The 18,957-nt window shown below is 30.2% G+C and overlaps 2 long non-coding RNA genes across 2 annotated transcripts; both read right to left on the minus strand.

The window, feature by feature from the left end:
* Positions 1-1,045: 1,045 nt before the first annotated feature.
* On the minus strand, positions 1,046-8,345 carry LOC136274703 (uncharacterized). The gene is made up of 3 exons (XR_010713131.1): positions 8,223-8,345; positions 7,849-7,924; positions 1,046-1,357 (listed from the first exon to the last, which is right to left on the minus strand). It is a non-coding gene; the product is annotated as an uncharacterized lncRNA (long non-coding RNA).
* A 133-nt stretch (positions 8,346-8,478) lies between these two features.
* LOC136274278 (uncharacterized) lies at positions 8,479-14,105 on the minus strand. The gene is made up of 5 exons (XR_010712552.1): positions 13,970-14,105; positions 13,442-13,579; positions 12,277-12,405; positions 10,907-11,038; positions 8,479-8,572 (listed from the first exon to the last, which is right to left on the minus strand). It is a non-coding gene; the product is annotated as an uncharacterized lncRNA (long non-coding RNA).
* Positions 14,106-18,957: the final 4,852 nt, after the last annotated feature.

The raw sequence follows: 18,957 nt of genomic DNA on the forward strand, positions 1-18,957 counted from the left end.
TCCTGAAGCAATGCTTAATCATAAATTAATCATTGAATATCCAATGAGATGATATAAAAAAAAATAATATTAATCAATGAAATAAAATAACACATAAAATTAGGTATCATTCAAACAAGAGAATACCTTCTTCATTAAAGATTGGAAATGGTGACATTGTATAAAAATACATAACCTGCGTTAGCAGGTTAATAAAAAACAAATAAAAAAAAAACCATGTTATTGTTTATATTTACATTTTTCCTTTAACAAATTGATAAATTGATTGTTAAAAGAAAGTAAAATTAACTAAATTGTTGTTAATGTAAATCAGTATGTTAACTAAAAGAAACAACAAAATCGTTTCCTTTTGGAATTTGAGTCTGACATCACAATGCTTATGACACCAGTCCGTGATTTCTTCAGGCCGCTTTTGGTTGTGACCAATCTATGAACGGGGCATGTCGATATTAATCCTGTAAGTTTCTATTGAGCAATGCATTAACAATAAGAATTCATAAAAAAAATAAAAGGAATCATAGATGTAAGTATAACAAATTAAAGTAATGAAGGGATTTTTTCAAGGAAATAACAACACCGTATCAGCTGTCAATATTTTGTCATCAAGGATATTTGATCATACTGAATTTTTTTTCGTCTTCTACATATTTAAACTCAAATTCATTTTACTTTCCGAACTCACTTGTCCCATACAATCATAGGCTTGTACATGTATTGTGTTGCGTTGCCATACATTGTTGAATATATATTTAAAAAAAAAGGAAATGGGATATTAATTATGAATTAAATACTGCAACGAGTAAAATAAGTTACCCTCTGCATTTATTCCAATCTGTAAACAAACAACATTTTCATGAATTATATAGATATATATATATATATTGTTTATTGAGATGCATATGATTGTACTTGTAGATGATGAAAGAATATAAGATACAACACACCATCAACTCCATAAAATAATTTTAAAAAAAAATATTGCTCATTGCTTTGCAAAGTGAATCTTATTTGATCTTTAATGAACAGTTATCACTAAAGCTGCTTACATGCAGTTGTAAAAATAATCATGATTATGTATTGTTTTCAAATACATTTTGATAAGCCAAATCTCAAGCAAACATATTAGTCCCTAAATGGTTCATTTTTAAGTACCATAAATAATGTATTGTAAACAGATAAGAATCATAAACATTATTCATAAAAAACATAACTATGTTCAATATATACAGTTTTTGCTTATTCATAGTTCTAATTTAGAATAGTCGCCTCCATCTTCTGATGGTGATGTAGGTTGAAGAGTAGCGTATCCTGGTGTTTCGTTTGAAAAAGAGCTTAGGGATGAGTTCGCCACTTTTTGCTGAAAAATTAAGTAAATGAGTAAGTACGAGGGGCGTTTAACGAATAATGTTACTAATCAGATTTCATGCAATACAGGGTTTAATTGACTTTTGAATTTCTGTTCACGCATAATTTGGTTCATATTCTTGTATATGGCCGTTTACCTGATCACGATTCACCATCGAATACTCCTTTAAGAACTGATATTTAAACCTTACTCGAGACACTGTATACAAATATGATTGGTGAGTCATCAATCAATGTGGATAAATTTAGAGGGTACATAAACTTATTTGTCAGACTAAGTAAAGACCCAAAAGAAAGTTACTGTGCGATGTTTATGGAAACGTGTATATCACTGATTCAAGTTTACAGGTGGGTCGGCAAAGTCAAAAATTGACAAATAGACCTTAAGGATAATTAACGTCCTGGATCATTTCGTACGGCTTCAACGGAAGCAATACTTGCAAAAATAGCCGATATCATTACTAATGATGCTCGATTAACTTAAAAAAAGAAGAAGCAAAATTAGTAGGCATTTCATCAGGGACAGTATTTACAATTTTAATGAAACACCTTGGCCTCCAAAAGTTAGCGCAAACTGGATACCTGATCTAATAGCAGAAAAACAAATTACGATTGCGGGTTCAAATGTGTCATAAGACAGCTACTTAAAAGCTTCAAAAACTGCACTGGACAACGTTTAACTAGTATTGTTACAAGTGACGAAATATACTCCTCGTGACATTGTACATTTTAAGGAATTATGAAATGCCTTGATATTTGTCATGTATATTTGGATACAGCAATTCATGAATAATTAAAAACCATTATGCTTAAGCATTGTGAGAAGTTTTCCTTATAATTCTCCTTTGCATGTTATCGATTGACTGAAATTGAAATATGTATATAAAGTTATCCTTCCAGGTAATCTAAACATATTATATACGTGCATAATTGTTCGAGTTAAATGTATATATACATTGTACCTCATATGATCCATGAATATTGCACTTTAAAATTATTAAGTCCAACGATATCACAAAACTAACGCACTTTGAAAAAAAATCAATACACATTTTAAAGTGGCTTATGTTTTTAAAGTACATTGCAAAATTTCATTGCACTTTTTCGGTTTAGAAAATAACTCTTCAGATATCTTACAGTATAAATCTCTGACAAAAAATGGCTCTTACTATGCGAACTTGCAATGTTTTTTATATGTATGATTTCTACCACAATATCTGTTCGCGTTTTGATGTGTCAATAAGTATTTCGCTGCTTCAGTATTAGAGTATTGCAATCATATGCTATTAACATATTTAATTGTAAAGTAAAAATGCATTCTGGTACAAGATTTTAGATAAAGGTTTTCAACTATCTGTATTTTTACCCGACTCTGTGGCGATGTATATCTTAAGACATATCTTACGTTCACTTTATTTCATACCCTAAGATGTGAACCGAAGATATTTCGAACGTACCATAAGAACAGATTTTTTTTTATATTGACTAAGTTTCAATTATTAAAAATATAAACTATCAACAAAATATAATGTAAAAATAGAATTGTGGATGTCTCTCATAAACATACTTGCATGAACAATAACATTTTTAAAAACTGCGTTACTAATAAGATATTGATCCACTATTGACGATTATCAATTCATTTTATTTCGCACCAATTTTGTATCACCGATAACACGTTTAAACGTTCAGTAATATACGTGCCTTCAAAAAATTTTGATAACGCCATCAGCCATACTATATATCAGTGTGCCTTTGGGCATTTAACATAAAAACGAAATTCTTCAAGAGTTTCAAACACCCGTATAATTAGTCGTTAGCTAAAAAAAGGACTGATGTTACTCCAATGTAGGTAGAATTAAATTAAGCTTTTCAAAGCAATGAAATAGAAATTGTGTGTTTTTATGATTGTAGATTGTACATGAATTTATTTCCATAAAAACCTAAAAGAAAAACCTTAGAAATAGCGTTCGCTCAGTTTAAATTTCCCGCCATTATGAAAGATGCCATGAACTCTAAACTATGAAAGCACATCATTTATTCCGATTACCTTTGACTTTCTGCTGAATTACAAACCATTCAATGACAAACGGAGTTCATTGAAATCTAACAGCGAAGGGTTAGCATGATTTGTGGGGGAGTAGTCTCTGCATACATGTAGTTGTCGGAAATAAGACTGTAGTATCGCAAGCTGTTTTAATTATTTTGGCATGGAAATTCCGAATCAATGGCGGTATATTTCTAAACATCCTGATTACAATTAACATACTCATTTAGTTAAAAAAAGAATTTGACTTGGAATAAAGACTACTTTTGGTCATTTTGCAACATCAAATGTGCTGAATTTGGATCGTTAAGTGTTACTTGTAAATATTGCAGCATTGCAAAATTGTTCTCTAAAGACAAATCGCGAAACTCACATTTAGAGCTTTGTCTATTTTTCAATGTTAACAAATACTAATTCAACATCGTCGACATCCGTGAAAATTGGTTGATTAAGAACTTTATTTAATAAAAATGCATATATGTATGCATCCATCCGTTTGCCCAGATTGACATTTGAAATTAAAGATTATTTTTATTCTTAATTAATAGCCAGAGTAACAGAATGACATAAATAAGCATATTGTGTATATTGTATATATAAGCAAACAAAATTAGATGATGGAACGTCAGAATTATGATATTTGATTTGGTTTTCACTACAAAAGAGTTCTACATCATGTCAGATTCCTGTGAATGGCAAGGATTTTGATTTCGCTAACTTCAGAAGTAAATCAAGTTTGATAATGTAGTTTATTTTGATATTACCAAATGCAATAATTGAATATCATGTTAGTATGAATAGAGATGTTTTTGACTTTTGATCCTTTTTTAAAGATAAGACAGCTGTTGTAATGTTTTAAAGTTAAAACGAATTTTAAGAAGTGGCGTTAGGAAGGATGGCTTCGAAAAATCCTCTTTTGACGAAAATGCGCCCTATGATAAATCTGCGACCAGGCGTGAGGTAATTGTTATCAAGTAATCGTAATCGACTGTAATGATTACTTTTTTCAAGTAATCGGCAGTATTCTGTAATCGAAGAGATTTTCGATGACTTGTAAACGTAATTTAATCGATTACAGCTAAAAATTTCAGTGTAATTATAATTACTTTTTCGATTACTTTCGATCAATCTTCACATAAATATTTTGTTATGCACATATTAATAAAAAAACAACAACTCCACAATTATTAATTATATTATAAATAGAATAAAACTGATTGTCTTCAAGAAGTATGATTTTCAACTTTTACTTAAAATATGAATATTTGTAAACTTGAGAAAATGATCAGATAATCAGTTGTTCAGTATGCGTTCACTCCGCCTTGCAATTATTATTTAACATTATTTAACAGAGAGAGAGAAAGAGAGAGAGATAATTAACCATGATTAAGAGAGATCAAATAGGGGGAACATCTATTTGAAGGGGGTGCTAGAGAGAGAGAGAGAGAGAGAGAGCGAGAGCGAGAGAGAGAGAGAGAGAGAGAGAGAGAATTGACCATGATTAAGAGAGATCAAGGAGGGGGAACATCTATTTGGGGGGGATGCTAGAGAGAGAGAGAGAGAGAGAGAGAGAGAGAGAGAGAGAGAGAGAGAGAGAATAGTGTGTAAGTGTCATTAATGATGTTTGTCCTTCTCAGTGAAGGAACTTACAATGCAGATAATGAGGTGTGACCACCTAGATACATGTTACAATTAAACTATAGCCCCAATAAGGATTTATATTTTAATTTGAACAATTAAAAACTCTAAAAACAATTATTTCAAAGCATGAAGCAAGGTTCCCTTATTAAGGTCTTCCGTTTCCAACGGAAGACCTTATAGTGATTGTAAGGTTTTTAAGGTCTTCCGTTTCCAGACCTTATAGTGATTGCTAGGTTTTTCTTTCTTTTTATTATTATTTGTTTCCCTCTTTTTGTTTTGTGAATATCTCAGAGATTTCTGGATAGATTTTCCCAATTTTTTCTGTGTTGATTGAAAAAGAAAAGTTCTAGAGATTATTAATACACAAGTTTCACTTCCGTTTCTCCGTTTCCTGTCATGCGACGAAAAGCTTGTCACCTCGAGATCTCAAAAACTTTAAATACTTGAACAACCAAACTTTGTGGGATGATAGACATATAGTTGTAGATGTGTTTAAACTATTTTGTTTTGTTCGTCGTAACTTTCAGGGACCGGAAGCACTTAAAATTAATCATGAGTTCGCATTAAATTCTTTTTCCATATAATAAATATATAAGTATATAAGTATACATAGGTTTTCTATGCAATGTTGTATCAATAAAAAAAATTCCACTTCCAGTGAAATATCACAGCTTTTTTAAAACACATTTTGTACCCACGAGATGTCAGAAACTAAAAGTGATCAAAGCAGGAAACTTTCACGGATGATAGACATTCGATTGAAGATGTGTTAAACCACTTTCATTTTGTCGAGTGTCACTTCCGGTCCACACAGAAAGAGTTCTAACAAATCGAGCTGTTTATCAGTTTAACTTTTTTCCTTTGATATTTGTAGTTAGCTCAATGAATCATAATGTACAAAAGGCAAGTATACAAGAAATATTTAATACATTTTACATTGAGCACTTCCGTTTGTCCGTTTCCTGTCCCGTGACAAAAAACCTTATTTCGACAAAATCTCAAAAACGGTAACTAGAACAACCAAACTTTGTGGGATGATAGACCTATGTATAAACATGTGTTAACACTACAGACATTTGATTGAAGATGTGTTTAAACAGTTTCATTTTGTTGATCGTCACTTCCGGTCCACACCGTAAGAGTTCAAACAAATCAAGCTGTTTTTCCGTTTAACTGTTTTCATTCGATACTTTTAGTTACTTCGATAACAAATAGTGTAAGATAGGCAAATAAACAAGAAATAATAAATTTAATTTTCATTGAGCACTTTCGTTTGCCCGTTTCCTGTCCCGAGACAAAAAACATTATTTCAACGAGATCTCAAAAACGGTAACAACTTGAACAAACAAACTTTGTGGGATAACAGACCTATGTATTTATATGTGTTAACACTATTTTGTTTTATCTGGCGTAACTTCCGGTCGTCACAGGAAGTAAACCCGATTTTGATTTTTTTTTAAAAATAATTTGGTTAGTTACCATGGAAGTAAGATTTAAGCTATAGAAATACAAAATATCATCTACATATGGAACAAAAAGTTCTACTTCCGGTGCGACATCTCAAATATCTCAGGTAGCTTTCTTTTTTAAAAACAAAGTACACACAAGATCTCAGAAACTGTGAGAGATCAAGACTTGTATGGATAATGGACATTTGATTGAATATGTGTTTAACAGGTTTCATTTGGTCGTACGTCACTTCCGGTTCTTACTCGAAACGTTCAAGCAATAGAAGTTTTTTTTTTTAATTTTAGAATTTTTTAAACATTTTACTCAATGTGATGAACAACAACGTATCGTAGGTAAGTACAAAACTATGTACTTTCAATTTCTTTTATCACTTCCGTTCGTTCGTTTCCGGTCCCGAGACATAAACTATTTCTCAACGAGATATTATAACTAACAAAAACTTGATCATCCAAACTTTAAGGAAAGACAAGGCAATGTATGAAGATATGTTTGTTATGTTCTGTATTATGCGGCATAACTTTCGGTCGTCACAGAAAGTACTCAAAAATTAACCTTTTGTCTTTTTGTTTTGTTTATTTCTTGGGAATTCCTTTACAGTATATATTATATCCATTTTCTGTTTACAAGATAAATGGATTTTTTGTACAGATTAATACATGAGGAACGGAAGACCTTTTTGTTGCTATAGCAACAAGAGTCTAGTTTATTTTTCTTTTGCATATTGCCAATAATATTTTTATTATCATGTTTTTATTAAATTCTAATTTTTAGGAAACAAATAATAACAAAATAATTATGATGGCTAATGGTTCAAGGTCAAGACTTTACCTTAACCATACTTATTTTGACAGACTGATTTCTCCATAAAGATAACAGCTTGACATTTGAATTTGAACAAGCAGCTGTAAAAATTATTAAATATTATCCTAATGAGATTTAAGTATGACGTCTCAATTTGTTCATTCTTCATTAAAACACCTATTTAACTCTAAATCCAAATCAACTTGAGGAGGTTTGTGTACAATGTTTAGAAGAATTATCAGTTACATTTTAGTGAAAAATAAAGAAGCAAGTAATAATTAATCGATTACTTGCTTCAAAGTAATCGATTACACTCGATTACAGAACACAAATGAGTGTAATCCATTAATAGTCTATTACACAAATCCCATTACGTAACTGATAATTAATCGATTACATTTTTGAGTAATCGTGCCCATACCTGTCCGAAACAAACCTTAGTTTTTAGATATATCTGTAAACGTCTACAGAAGTTTTGACTTTATCCTTTAAGAATTTAAAAGACACTTTTAAAAGTCGTTTACCTTCTTGTTCGTTGTACAGGAAATTTCAATAACACCGCATGCTCTGTTGTCTGCAAAAATAACGTCAGGTTCCTCTCTTTAAAAATAAAATAGTGTATTAAAATTGATTTTCCTTTTATATACATGTATGAATAATATTTGGTAAAAAAGTATAATATAACATTCCATGAGAGTTTGATGGTCGTGGGTTTTTGGAGACAATATTTCACTTCTTCACAAGTGTATGATATTAAAATATAGGAAAAAAGTATAGCTCAAATATTAGGATTTTTAACATAATTAAAGTTTTTGCCTAACTTTATAATATCTAGAATTTTATGGTGATATGATGGTCGATGTATTGACTATCCAGCTTCCTTAATGACCAGACTGACCTGTTTCTGGTTCGCAGTTTAAATCTTCTGTACACCAGGGTCGTTACGATAACTGTTACTATCACACCAAAAATTAATCCGCCAAACAAAGAACCAAGCGTTACTCCAATGTTGGTTTCTTTTGGTAATATAACTAAACTTGAATATGTTTATTTATTACAAATTGTTGAAAACGTTCGATGTCAAAATTGTTAGAATGCTTAAAAAAACAATTTATCTTGGAAGAGAAAGAACCTTGAATGATGTTCAGTCTTGTAATTCGACAACAGAAATAGATATAGTAAATGTATTTTTCATTAATCGGTTACCATGTTGCTGATGAGTTGAACTTCCATGACTGGTTGGTTGATCTGGAAAAATAAATTAATAATGTGATAATATTTTTTAAAAAATATAAACACATTTAATCATACAATTCATTACAGTCCACGAAAGATCTACGTTTGCTGAATTTAATGATATGATTCAGTGTATATTGTTAAGCATGATCATTTTAAACTTATCCATTGAACTAAGGCAGATATCCTGGACATTCATACAAAAAAACCCATTACACTGGGTGTTAATGAAGCATATGGAATTTGAGTTGCATGTAACTCAGTGAAATCACAAATCTTAGTTATTATGTACATATTCAAATATATAAGCAACGACACGTAGACAAAATCAATAAATAATACTGAAGATAACGTTTTTTGAAATAAGTTTGTATTACTTAGATTTACTCTTTGATGACGTCATGACTTAAGTTGAATATCGTGTGAATTTGAACGGAATGCACTGTAAACATATTCAAAATATAACTAATCTAAGAACTCTAATAAAGTATTGTGGTGTGATATTTTTGAGAATTGAACATAAAAATACTGGGAGAGATGTTAGTTTTATCAATCATTTGCTCAAAGGTATTTGTATTTGCTTTTATTTCTTGGCAAGGCTTTCCTCTGTCGTTGTTTACGATATAAAAATTGGACTAGAACAACACTACCCCGTATATATTGAACTTGAAATTTTATGCGCATCGTTAGTTTAATCATTGCCTAAATTAAAAAAGTGCCCCTAGAATCCCATGCTGTGTGTTATTTTGATGCAACGTACCGTTTTCCGTAAAAACTTTATAAAAGTTGGAAAGGTTTTACGAGAACCGGATGAATAACTTTTTAAGTTATTTATAGTTGTCACGTGATAATGCACCAATGTGGCAGTGATGTACTACCCGATTGTATTGCACTGACATCTATTTGAAAGGTTGATACTAAGTTTTTGATCTTATTTAAAATAGTTATTGAATTTCACGATTTTAAATATAACAGTCAAAATAAGACGCTAAATTGCCCATATGCTTCCTTAATACCGCCGCGTATTGTTTCCTCTTTTTTGACTAAGGAGGCCGTCGTTGGAAATTTAATAAAAACATACAAGATAGAGAATTTTTTTCTTCATTTATTCGTTACCTTTAAGGCATTTTTGAACTTCTCAAATTACATTATATCTTTTATATTTATTAAAAATAGAAAATGTAACAAACTACAGCAGACTTTTTCTTAAATATTGATGTGTTAAAAATTATTATGTCAAAGATCTAAAGAGTTTCTGGAACATTGAAAAATACAATATCAAAGGCTGTATTACAAACATTACATATTCCAGGGAAAACGTCGTGTTAGATAATTGAATTTACACTAGGTCAAAGGAAAACATTATCATTTCAATTATAGAGGCCGACATTGGTTTTTATTCAACGTAAAAACTACAAAGTATAAAACTTTTTGTTTTATATACCTTCAAATCATTGTTGAAACCATAAATTGTCAGGTATAGATATTTTTGTAATCAAGAGGCCCAAGGACTGCATCACCCACCTGAACAGCAGTTCCTTTTATTGCAGTTTTTTAGTGGTTCACCCTTGTATTTAAAGTTAAACTTTGAACCACTCTTTGGGCCCCAGTATTATTCCTGTCAGTGAGTTATGTTTTAACAATTAAGAATATCCATTATTTGAGAATGCATGCATAGTAATCTCACATATTGTAGCGTTGTAATTCTTGAGAAGAATATTTTAAAATATTTTCCAATATATTTCTATGTTAAACTTTGAACCCCTTTCTGATCCCAAAATTAGCTCGGGGGTCACAATTTATAATCTTAACTTGATACATAAGCTTTGGAGTAAATATTGGCATCTCTGGTGCAGTAATTGTTAAAAAGATAATTTTTATAGACATTAACCCTATTTCTATTGTTTCACAATTAAACCTTTCAAAAAGCTAAGGTTTTGCCTTTCATTAAAAAAAAATATCGAATTCCCATTTCATAGGGATACTTTCTACCAACTTCGGCTGATTGGGCTCAGTGATTTTAGTAATAGACTAAAGGAAGGACGGCCGACAACAGGTGATCAGGGAAATTCACTAGACCTTTGGTTCAAGTGAGATAAAAAGCATAATGAGAATAACAGTAACCAAATAATTTTTTGTTTTAAATATTGATAAGAGATGAATAATACTATGTCGTTTATTGTGTATAGGAAATTTGAATGTTTTAAAACCAACAACATTGCTGTTTTCAATATGTCTACAAATATAAGAGATATTAAGATTTGCGTTTACAATACAGCTAATTCTTATTCACAATGTCAAAACTGAGTATGCATTTGAATTTTTTTTAAATCTGCATAGCATTACTTTCTTCACACGCCAAATTAATAAATGTGAATCCTTTTGTACAGGTACATCTTCCGTTTTTGCATACTCCAGAATTATTACTTCCGGTGCATTGTTCGTGTAAGCTACAAAACCCACCGACAGGAACAGTATCTGAAATGATAAATCATGACAACATAAATGCAAAAGGAAATAACTTCGTTTGTAAGTTAAATTCATACTGGTGTTCATAAACCAAATTTTAGAGGCAAATATCTGAAAGTTTGCTAAAGCTTACGTAGTCGTAGTTTTAGAAATATAGATATATCAGGAATGTTATTTTTCACATTCATGGCCACCTTTTTACATCAAACAAAATGTATTTCATACTATCTAAATCTTGTACAAATACATTCAACAAGACATTTCTAAACTATACTCCTTGTCCCGGTTGATACAGTAGTTTTCATCAGTTAAAGCTGGCCCAAATGTTTGAAACTGAAGTTGCAAGGTACAGTTTTGCATTTTAAACACTGTCAAATGTTTTTGGTAAAATTGATAGTTGCTGTATTTAAGGGCTTATGAGTTTTATAAGATTCATGAAATTATTTTTAATGATTATCATTAGTGGAAAGTGTGTCTCTTATTGAAATTGGTATGCAATATGTTAAGTACATGAGAGTCGAAGTAAAATGCGGAACTTGCGGCTTTGACTGTTGTGTTAACTTTGCACAGTAAAATTGCAAATTACAGATGGGAGGTTAAATAACACGAAAAGTAAGTGAATGGGGCATAGTGACTCTACATTTGTAAGTTCCTGACATGTGATGGTGCAACATGTTCACATTACGGAATGTCAACCCATTGCAGGGTATAAGCTTGGGTATGTCTGAAAAGCCGAAAAAATAAGAAAAATGGTCGAAATATGGAAGGGTGGAATTTTCAGAAAAACCAATATGTAGAAAAATGCACGGCCCTACAAGTAATTTTCCTTAGAAATTGATGATTGATCTTATAAAGAGTGAATGATCGGTATTTTTACTGAATAGGAACTGTGAAAATTCAAGTAACACAGTTCCGAAGGCGCACATATTCTGGCTACAATTAATTGTATATTAACTATCCCCTGTCACCTGAAGTTATGTTCATCTATGGTAACATTCACTATTCTGATTGCAGCATTTTTTTTAAAAAAAAAGCTAATTTACTCTTGTATATTTTTATGACACATTCTAACCTTACTATACATTCATTATAGTTATAGACAATACATTTAAATAAAGATTAAAGTCAGTTCAATTATAATACTAAATCTAAAAAGTACAACACAAGCTTGATATTGCATGAACAAATTATATTTACCAAATTTTACAGTTTGTTATTGTCAATTTTTATTTACAAAATTCACAAACCTTTGAGGCAGTATTTTCTATCTAATGCAAAATAGCCATTTATACATTGACATTTCCCTTGAAAACAAACTGAGAATGGTTGGCTACACTGTTCTGTTAACTCACACGGATCATTTAATGTAACATTTTCTGGAATGAAAGTAAGAAACAAGGAATGATAATCTGTTAATTCTATTCATTTAAAAAATTCTTCTTTGTTTAAAAAGTCCAACATCAACTCTTGAAAAAATATGTTTATCCTCTATTGGCATAATTATCATCATTCTTAGTCAGAAAACTTAGATATAGAAAATATCTTAATCTTGTTATCTGTAGTCAACGGATTTTGTTTATTGACTTAAAACGTCATATGCGTGCTGGATTGTCATACAACAGATCTTCCCTAAACTTCTGAATATGATATTTTGGGCATTACGCTATTATAATTAAAGACAAATATGTATATATTTATTTTAAAAGTTTGAGCGGTGAGCATTTCCTTGCGTCAATATATACTACTCTTTTTCTAAAGAAGGTATTTAAAGCCTAAAAATTGTCACGGCAATTCAGCCGTCTTACTCTTTGTCACTCCATTTTTTTTTTAAAGTTGGAAAAAAAGATATGTAATTCTTTTTCAAACGTTCAACCAATCAAAGGATGGTCATTAACATAATTTTGTAATGAATACTAATAATACTTTCAAATAAACTGAAGAAGTTATGACCCGTGACCAGGATAAATTGGATAAATTTAACGTTTAAGATTGAAAGTATCTAATATTCTGATTTTTTAAAATCCTTTAGTAGAATTTTGAGTGTGAACACTTCCAATAAAAATTGATCTCTTCAATTTAAAACAATGACTACACACTGTCTACACTTTCATTCATTTTATTTTGCTGAAAGTAATCACGGCTCAGAATATTTTTTACTTTATGCACGGTTCTATATATTTTCTCGATGTACGTTTCCTAAATCTATGACATATCAGTGGTTACAATCACAATAAAAAGATCAGTACCTATATTTCAAAAATCACATTGCGACGGGAACTTGATTTTATATATAGTAAAAGTTTCTGTACGTTTAAATATGGGTGTAATCAAAATAATAGGAAATGACACACTACCTCATTTTCGTGTTCACTAATATAAAGTACTTATTATCATTAGCATGAAATATTTTACCTTGGTACATATAGCACGTCCTGTTAATTTGGATGTATCCTGGGCTGCATGAACATATTCCATGATCACAAACATTTGCAAATTGTGTTCCATTGCATTGCCAATCAAACTCACATATACCACCAATATTTACCATTTCTGATAAAAGTAATAGAAGAAATGCAACAAATACACTTACATCTAATATTATTGAAAATGCATTCACAACGATTTTATGGTTATCTATACGTCTTAATACAGTAACTGTGTTTATCTTTTTTAAATTGTGTAAAAAGTGGTTTTTGGATCCAATGAACCTGGTGTTTAATATAAGTTGTGTTATTGACGGAAGACTCTGTTAACATATGTTATTAAATATTGATTTATACTACATCCCCTACTACATTGTATCATATATTTTTGCATTTCCAATCTGTACACAAATATGTATTTGTTTTCTTGTGATATTCAACACCGTTTGTTTTATACGACAAGCCAGTATGTGCGCTATATGTTATCGTATTGTTATTAACTAAAATGCTATCTTACTTTTCAAACACTTTTTGTTTGCTGAAATATATCCAGGCAAACAATGGCAGACGCAGTAGTTGTTGATATGGACACAATGTGCATCGTTAATGCTGCAGGCACAAACATCATCCCAAGTTATGTATTTCACTGTAAAAAGTTTTGAGTTTCTTTATTATTCATATTGATATTATTTCTGTTAAGTATTATTTCGGACAGTGAAATCATTATCAAGAACATCAGTTTTATTCCTTTTCGTGTCTAATTATCCATTATAACATTCTAAAGGAGTCACTTACTTGCAATCCACGATGAACAGTTGATAGAAAGATTTACATTATATCTATGATTTGATCTTGAACAAGGGTTGAATATCTTTTTTTCATTGCCAATAGTTAGATCAACTTCTTGTAGAGTGTTTCCGTAACTATGCAGATTCTTTATCCAGATATTGCATTTATAAGGACAGGTTGTATCTGTGAAAAAAGTATGAAAAATAACTTTTATTGTTTTTTTAAAGTTAGACAGAACGACAATTGAAATTAAATTCATTCTACTGACGTAGTGCTTCATGTGCTTTTGCGTTGATTTACAATGAATTTATAACAAAATTCATAACAGTTTGATTTGTTATGCCATTTTGAATTTACTTAAAACAACATAAGCTATTCTGTTTTGATTTTTAGCTTTATTTAAATTTTCGATCATTAATCCAATGTTAATTAAAACCAACATGATCTCAATGAAATGCGAAGTTTGTTCAATCTCCGGAGAAAACAAAAAGATGGCACACAGCAGAAACACTTTTTCATGATAGCTGTAAAACAAAAAATTCAACTGAAATTATTTCTTAACCTTTACCTGTTACAAAATCTCATGCAGGACTTTATTCTTCTAATCAAACGGTAATCTTGTATTCTTATGTTACGATAATCTGATTCTATGGAAAGGCACATATTATCTTTTACTTTAGCTTTCTATACATGTCGCTCTAGAGGCCTATAAATCTTTTTATCACGAAAGTAACTGAATTTTAGGAAACTGGGTTCAATTTGGTATTGATTCGAAAGTTATATTATGAATACTTATATTTTACCCAATGGCATCTATTATGACAGTATTGAATGCATTCGTTCACGTTTCATGACAGAAAAATCTAAATAATGCACTTCAAAAATCAAAATAATTGTGAATAACCTACCATCTTGTAGAAAATTCTGTGCGGTACTTAAATCAAAGGAACATTTGTATTGGTGATCCATAAATCTTGCAACTGTCTCTAAACACAGATATCTAAAGGGACAAACAATATTATTATTTATACGCCATTCGACAATGAAAAATACATGTGCACGTTGTTTTAAAACTATTTTGTTAATTCAATAAGAATATAATCAAAATCACATTCAAAAATTGTCTGAAATAATAAGATTAAATAGAGATCTAGTCATATATAAAAATATTGATGTCTAACAGATAGGTTATGGTTCAAACGCAATTTTTTAAAATAATCACATACTATCAAATCACGAACTTTTATTTGTATAATCAAATCAAATTCAGTCAAAATATATATAACGTCAACAAACTGTCTTGTCAGTTAGCAGTGCCTTTCATCATTTTCTTACCTGTAAATATCACTGGACATTGATTCGTGTACCATCAAAGTAAAATCTAACACATAAAAACACAAAAAATGTTAACGATTATATTTCAACGACTGATCAATAGAACAATATAAGGATAAAAGATACAGGATCATATAGAACAATAATGCAAAATAAACACTTTTTATTGTTCTTCAAGACATTTTTCGTAATTATCTTTCTTGTAAACAAAATAAGCTACATCATATTAGATTACAAAATTGGGTATATTTAATTTGTATTCATAATCTAGACTACAATTTCAAAAGTAATCAAAAGTAATTGTTCGATCAATCAATATTGATATCTGACAGCAAATTCAAAAGAAAACGGATGAAGATTGTAAGCGACCTGCAAAGTAAGAAAAAGCGTAAATTACTTTCTTCAAAATAGGAGCACATTTTGGGGTTTTTTACCAAGGCCTCTACAGTTAAACCAACAATAACTCTTCATTAACTAATGTAACGTTAAACTAGTAAACCCGTCTAAAAATTGTTACAATAATAGTGTGAATTCATTGACTTTTCAAACGGATTTAATCAATTTTAAAATTATTGATATATAAGAAATTAAGAACCATAATGTTTTATCACATTTTATTGATTATTATAAGCTTAATTAATTGAAATATTATGATAAATGGTAGGTATTCATTGTTTGGATTGTTTTAAGGATGCAGTAAACGATACCTAAATTTCTATTTTTATGTAACTACTAGTAATCCCATTATTGTTAGGAATGCTGATCCTAAATAATCGGATATTTCTCTATATTTTAAAAGGATAAATTTTATTACTTACATGTACATTGATTTACAGATATTTACTGGAGTTGAAATCAATTTTTCATTGATCATGTTAGACCCGAGGGAGGAAGGGGAGGGCAATACATACGTCTCAAGGAGACTTATTTCTTCTTTTGGGGAATTAATCTTTATGTCTCCCTCACCATTATGTAATTAATGAATAGCACAAAAGGCTGAAGACTTCCGTTTCGGGATATATTGCAGTGAAGGAGAATAATAAACTCATTTTGATATTAAACAAAGCACAATTTATTTTCGTTTTACTAAGAAAATGCTCTAAGTGCTTTATCGCCCTCATATCGACCTGCCACATATGGCAACTTTGTTCAAGTTTGTTAACAAATTACACTGAAGACTGCATTGTGTATTTTTTGCTCGCGTAAACTCTCATTCAAAAGAAACATGTAGTGTTGGAAAAAATTGCTCCCTATAAAAAAAGTGAAACACTTAAGATGACCTGAAAATTAAATATAGACTTAGCCTATAAAAACTCCTTTGGTTACTTTATTGACTGAAAATTCTTGTCCTATAAATCAATCAAACCAAAATAAGGAAATCGCTAGACTGTTTACATACAATTCAGACGTCCCATAAATGGAAACAATATTAACTATTGATCTCAGTGTCTGTTTCCCGTATTGATACATCATCAGCAATGGATCATTTGCCCTTCTACTTCATATAAACAGTTAGATGACCCCTGATGAAACACATTATACATGATTGACTTTTTAACAAAAGGTATTAAATGATGTCCATACAGTGTTGCTTTCTGGTCATCGTAATGTTGAAAAGTTTAATTCCATTAACTTTAAGTATAAGTACCAGCTAGAAACACAGTCATCCGTTTTGAAATTACAATAAATGTAAGTTGTTACCTCTATGTGTATATTAATTTAATAAATATATTTTGTACATTAAATAAATACCGTATTGATATTTTCATTTAATAAACGTGACCTTGTCAATGTTTAAATATTGGCAAGTAGCTATTATCAAGTTGACTTCCGGGTTCTGAAATGCGTAACCAATTCCCTTACCTCTGGTCTCTATACAATGAAAAAACTACCTCTAGTTGTTATCTTTACAAATGAATGTGTTCTCTAAATGATGTAGATCATACGTTATTATACATTTGTTTTCCGAAAAGTAGACCTAGGTATTCCATTTGACGGGTAAATAATACAAAGACTGGTGTCATATGAGGCTTCATGTTAATACAAAAACTGTAATCTTCTCTTAACATCACTAATTTATCTATACGGTGTAAGTGGAATGTGTCAACATAATTACAGACACCATTGTTCAAAACCATTGGGTTTTTTTGAGAAAGAGGTGAATTTTTAAATGTTAACGTTGTTATACTAAATTGATTTTTAAACTTCGTTATACAAAAGCTAAAAACAAAACAAAAGTTTTTTTTCAAGTTTCTTGATTTTCAATTTAGATTTTTTCATATACCTTTTTATTAGCTATAAAGACAGTTTTATTCTGTAACAAGTTTATTGTCCCCCAAAAGAACATAAACATATTTCCTAAGCAAAGCAGAACAAATATGAAAGCAATTATTTATGCATGCTTTACAATGTTTATTGACGAGGGGGAAGTTTTATTTTCATGAGCCGTTCAAATATTTAGTACATTAATTATAAAGTTGACGTAAAACAGATAGATAGAACCACATAGTAAGAAATGAAAATACTTACATATGATGGTGTATCTATACACGACCGCCATGATTTGAAAAATTACTGTACACGTTCGATTACTTCCTCGTTTTAAATTCAATCAAGATAAGAAAATTTTGATAGTTGACGTTTCATACATTTTTTAAACTCTTATAGCATTGTTTTAACGTCCTTATTGTTCAAAATATATATGTTACTTTAACGTCGTATTTCCTAAGCATAATATTACATTGACGTAAAGCTATATATTAAAGTATGTAATGATATCAACATGATTGTCTATGTTATGTTTTTTAACAAATGCTAAAACAAAAAAATAAGGATCGCCTACGAGTTAAAACCAGAACAAATAACTGCACTCTGTGTTTTTATTTTGACAAACGACATTGCATGTTTTCGGATGTGTCTTCGTAATATTTCTCCTGAATGTCATTTTGAATGACTAGGTTAGAAAACAATGTGAATACAGTATTCCAGACTGCTTTCTAGATTAAACAGGGAAAACTGTTTCAACATATATGCTAAACCCTGCAATGGGGACTAGTTTGTTATAACATCTCTGACTCTCATTTCTTTTGTTACCATATCTAAATAGTACATAGATATCAGTGGATAATGCTTTATTACACCTTTTAAGATGTGGATAAATTTCACTAACAGTGTTAGAAAAATCCACTCTACAGTTATATGGAGTTTGGTAAAGGAGATATTTCTCACCAACAGCTTTTAAAAAACCTTTAAAAAAATGTAGCTTTTGTATGATATAGTTTCATTTCCATTTACTTCAACCAAAAGGACAAAAAAGTACTAATTAAACTTAAAACCGATAGTTAACGAGATACTTAATAGAACAGTCATCATGCATTAAAC

This window comes from Magallana gigas, chromosome 4 (genome assembly GCF_963853765.1).
Source record: "Magallana gigas chromosome 4, xbMagGiga1.1, whole genome shotgun sequence".
NCBI classification, from domain to species: Eukaryota; Metazoa; Mollusca; class Bivalvia; order Ostreida; family Ostreidae; genus Magallana; species Magallana gigas.